This window comes from Bubalus bubalis, chromosome 9, assembly GCF_019923935.1.
Source record: "Bubalus bubalis isolate 160015118507 breed Murrah chromosome 9, NDDB_SH_1, whole genome shotgun sequence".
NCBI lineage: Eukaryota > Metazoa > Chordata > Mammalia > Artiodactyla > Bovidae > Bubalus > Bubalus bubalis.
Genome location: NC_059165.1, coordinates 105570023 through 105575275, shown reverse-complemented (window position 1 = coordinate 105575275; position 5253 = coordinate 105570023).

Sequence of the window (5253 nt, the reverse complement as noted above, 5' to 3'; positions counted from 1 at the left end):
GTCCCTGGCCTGCTCTGATCTGCGGTTCCTTGAGTCGATGTGAGTCTTCCTTCTCCTCACAAACATTCATTGAGTGCCTGCTGAATGCTGACTCTGTGGAGCCAATCGGGACACACTGCTACAGCTTGTGGAGCACAGGCTTCTGGCGAACAGGAGGATAATTTCAGAGAGTGCCATGTGCTGAGCAGAGGGAAGGGACCCCGGTGAAGAGGACGGGGCGACCGCTGAGGCAGAAGGCGGCGGGAGGGAGGGAGGCTGGGAGGCGGAGGCGCCCTAGGCCGGGCTAGCTGCGGAGGGGGGAGGCGCGGCGGGCGGGAGAGACTAGCACAGTTCTCATGGCAACGGTGACGGATCTGCAAAACAGCCTCGGCGCCGGCGGAAAAGTCCGAGAAGAGCAAGATCTGGGTCCCAAGCGGCATCCGGGAAGCTGAGCCGAGCGCCTCAAGAACCGGATCGCACGCCTTGCAAACGCAGAACCCGTAGAAACCCCCCACCCCCATCCCGCACCCTTGCAAGGGAGGGGCATGAGGAGAAAAGGATTTTTGTTTTTTTTTTTAAACAAGGGGAGGGTGGATCTGAGAGAGCTGGAGGAAGAATATTCGGATTGCAGTGGCGGCAAGTGCAAAGGCCTTGAGGCGGGCACACGGTTAAAGTGCTGGAGGCAGAGCGAGGAGGGCAGCGTGACGAGCCGGCAGGAAAGGAGCAGAGGAGCCGGGCCATTCCCGACGGGGACGGATTGGGCTTTGTTTTGAAGGGAATTGGGAGGTCGCAAGGGGCGGGGTCTACATCAGGATTTTAAGACGCTCCAAGGGGCTGGCGGGTGGGTAGGGATGGCGTTGAGGAGGCAGGGAGGTTGTTTCAGGAAGAGGCCCAGGTAAACAGCCGACGAGGGAATTGGTTTAGGAGCGGGAGTGGGGGCGGGAGGGACAGTAAACGAGGAGAGCTAAGGGTCAAGGCTGGGTCCCAGACCTGCGGCCCCTTTGCCGGCTCCCCGTCGCCCCCGTGTGGCTGCGCGGGGACTGCAGCCCTTAGCCCGGTCTCTGACTCGTGGTACCACTGACTCCCCCAAACCCAGGCCCGCGAGGTCGTGGTCGTTGTCCGCGGGAGCTCGGAGTCGGCTCCGCTGGTACGGCAGGGAGCTTGCCTGGAAGAGGAGCCATCCGTCCCCTCACTTACTCCCCTCCGGCCCTTGCATTCTGCAGACCCTACTTCACAGGCCCACCTCCTGGCCTTTGCACTAGCCCTTCCTGCCGCCTGCAGCGCGCTTTCTCTGGTTACTAGCCTGGTCAGTTCTGGTCTCCTCCTTCGGCCTTTGGCCGCAGTATTCCTTCTTCTCCCCACCCCCACTTCTCTTCCTCCTCTCTCTCTCTTCCCTCTTCCCCTCCCCTTCTTCTCCTCCTCCGGCTCTCCCTCCCCTTTCCTCCTCGCCTTCCCTGGCCATCTCCTCCAGATTACTGGTTCTGCACTAGCCTTGGTTGGATTTGTCACTGTTGTGATAAAATAATGCCTAAGTCATCTGCTGGCAGCCCTCGCCTTCCTCTGAATCTGCCCTCCCTGCAGACACAGCGGCAGGGGTTCATGAATATGTTGCTTGCGTCGTTGGGAAGGCTAGTTTGGGTTTTCCCGTTGGTGGGTTTCCTTTCCACAGGAGGTGGGTGCAGCCCGTCAACGGGATGGGATAGGGGTTCAGGCAGGGTCCAGGATCCGAACCCGAGACCCCTTCAGCCCCTCCCCAGCGGAGCGTGGGAGGCGGCCACAGCTGGGAGCAGGGTCTGCGCCATGAGACGTTTCCTCTCAGAAACTGTAATTATGGGTAATTATCTAACTGCAACACAAAAATTAAAACCCAAACAACATCGGGAGGGAAGAAGCCATAGCAGCTGGTGAGCACCGGGGCAGGCTGAGCGGCGTGTTCTGGCCTAGACCCGTGGGGTGGGGGGAGGAGCGAGCACGGGGGAGGGGGCAGGGAGGTGTGAAGGGACACAGGGTGGAGGGTCGCTGAGACAGGCTGAATTCTGGAGAGCCAGCAAGCCCTTGTAGTCTCGGGTTATACCCCAAATCGATCACCTGGAGGCGGAACTCCCCGGATGGAGGGTCTCCACCTAGGGTTGGAAATCTGGCGATGTCGGGCCAGCTGGAGCCGATTGAAGTTCAGCCCCCAGGCTCTCGGTGTCTTGAGAAACTCCAGGCGAGAGGAGGGACACTGCAGGACCGAGTGGACGCGCCTCAGTCTGACCTACAGACCGCCCCTCCCCCACCACACCCTGTTCATCTTCCACAAAGCTTAATCTGAGCCAATACACAGACTGCCCTGCTTCCAGCACTTTCCTTGGCTCCGCAACCCACAAATCAAGACCCCGCCCCTCCGCCCTGCCCTTTCCAGAGTTAGACTAATCAGTAGAAATTGGTGCACCCAGCTCTGATAATCCCGTAAATCCTCCCAGCAGCCTCAGGAGAGAGGCAGCCCTTTGTTTTCCCTCCCCAGGTTACCGAATGGGAAGACTGAGGCTCAGAAAAGCATAGGCAGATACACGGGACGCCCAGAGGCAGCACCTCACTGGCTGGAGCGCCCTCAGCTCCCCGTCCGGATCTAGAACACTCTGGGAAATTGGAGGCATTTTGTGGAGATCTCAAGAGCAAGGAAGGGAGGAATCGGGGAGGGAGAAACCTATAGCAGCTGCAGAGAAAGTTCTGCAGGTAAAACTGAAGCTCAGAGCCAGGAAGCAACTTGCCCGGGACACACAGTAGAGAGTGGAGGCACTGGGTCCCACTTTGGCGTCTCCTGGCAACGCCCCTCCGTCACCTCCTCTTTGAAGGTCCGCCTCTTTTCCTGTGGTGGAGGTGTTTCCATGGCAACCCAAAGGCCCAAGATCCCCAGGCAGTACAGGGAGAATGCTGGGGACGCTGGGCTCTAGACAGGAAGGACCCTGCCGAAGACTCAGGTTCGGTGCACGGGGCTGATACACTAGAGAGGCTTTTCTTCCCTTTTGAGGGGCTTCCCTGGTGGCTCAGCTGGTAGAGAATCCGCCTGCAATGCGGAGACCGGGGTTCGATCCCTGGGTTGGGAAGATCCCCTGGAGAAGGGAACTCCAGTACTCTGGCCTGGAGAATTCCACGGACTGTACAGTCCATGGGGTGGCAAAGAGTCGGACACGACTGAGTGACTTTCATTGTCACTTCACTTTTCTCTGCTGAATAACAGCACTGAGGAGTAGATGCTTGCTAAGCACCAGAAACTGGTCACTTCTGTTCATACTACTGTTGCAAGCTCGCAGCTCATTTTCCCACCCCGAAGCCTCAGCAGCGTTTGTGCCCCCGGCCTCCCACACCCTGCCCAGCCCTTCCCCTAGCCGGCCTCTCCTCGTCCTTCCGGCCTCAGAGAGGCCCTCCAACCATCTGGGGCACATTGCTGTGTTGGATTTCCCGAAAATCATGGTTTTGCACGTTGATTGCCCATGTCCCCAGTAATCCATGAGTTCTAGGAGGGCAGAGAATTCGATGATTTTGTTCAGTGCTGTGTCCCTAGCACTTAGAACAAGTCTTGGCATACAGGAGGTGTTTGATAAATACCTGTTGCTGAACCAGTGAGTTAAAAATTACCAGTGTCCCCTCTGCCGGGAGTGGGGGGCAACACAGATCGTCACCAAAGGGCGACCCAGACCATCATGACCTCGCCCCACCCTTCCCGTTTTGGTCGAGGTGGAGTCTGGGGATCAGAGTGGGAGGGACCAGGACTTCCCCGGTGGTACAGTGGATAAGAACCCGCCAGCCCATGCAAGGGACACTGGGGAGCCCTGATCTGGGAAGATTCTTTATGTCTCAAGCAACTAAAGCCCGCGGGCCATAACCACTCTAGAGCCCAGGAGCCACAACTTAATAAGCCCCTGTGCTGTAATTACTGAAGCCCCCCTCCCCCAGGGTCCACATGCTACTACTACTGAAGTCCATGTGCCTAGAGCCTATGCTCTGCAACAGGAGAAGCCCGTGCGCCACAAGAAGAGTAACTCTTGCGCCCAGCAACTAGAGAAAGACCTGGTGCAGCAAGGAAGACCCAGCAAAGCCAAAAATAAATAAATTTTTAAAAGGAAAAAAAAAAAAAAAAGTGGGCGGGACCATTTTTTGCCTCTGTCGAGGCCACCCAGATTGCAATCCCGAGAATAGCCACACGGGGGCAGCAGAGACCCGCAAGTTCGATTCTGGGGGACCTGGCAGGCCCCGCCTTAGCGCCCCTTTGGAGTGGCTCTTGAGACCCCAACTTTCAGGCTTGTAACCTAGTCCACCTCTTGATCTAGCCCATGCACCCAAGTAGGTTTCCAAATATATATTTACATATTTATGTGCCAAATTAGTTCATGGCACAAATGAAGGAAAAAATCAACTCTGTTCTCCCATCCCTTCAAAAAAAACGTTCCCATTTTGAGCTCTTCGCGGCGCATCTTTTGTTTTTTTTTTTCTCGAGAGGCCTTTGATTAACTCTCTTCAAAACTGCAAACCTCCCTGTCTTGCTCTCTGAATCTCTCAAATTCTGCTTAACTTTTCCTCTCCAGGACTGTTATTTCCTAACCTCTTTGAAATTTACTAATTTACAGTTCATCGCGTCTTCCCCACCCACCCCCGAATGTCAGCTTTCCAAGGGCGGAAGTTTTGCTGCATCCAGGGGACGCTCAGTAATATTTTTGGAACGAACGAAGAAATCTTACTCAACTATAAGAAACAGATAAAACCTAGCAGATAAAGCTAAATAACCTTCTTAACCCTCCTCCACGCCCCCCGCCTCCCCCGCAGGCGGTCACTGCCACGAAGTCAAGTCTAAACCCGCACATCCAGGAGCAACAGATTGCCATCCTGCGCCATACAGTGTCTCTGCACACTCTTCCAGGTAGATCCAGGCAAATGAACTTGTTTGAGCACAGTGCAGGCTAATGGTCAACCACACGATTTGGGGGCTGACTCTCAGTTGCTGTAGAGCTTTGGGCAAGCTACTCAAACACACTGTGGCTCAGTTTCCCCATCTGTAAAATGGGTGAGGGGCGGGGGGGGGGGGCGGGTAATGACGCTTCCTTCCTCAAGGAGATCATGTGAAGATGACATCACTTCATGGTACTTAAATAGCCAGTGCTTGGCTGCTGCAATTTATAATTCTTAGAATGTTTTAAAAATACGACTGCTTATAGTATTCCTTTATACTCCTCCACCTATTTTTTCTTTTTTTCAATTTTTATTTATTTGACTACAGTTGGGTCTTTGTTGCAG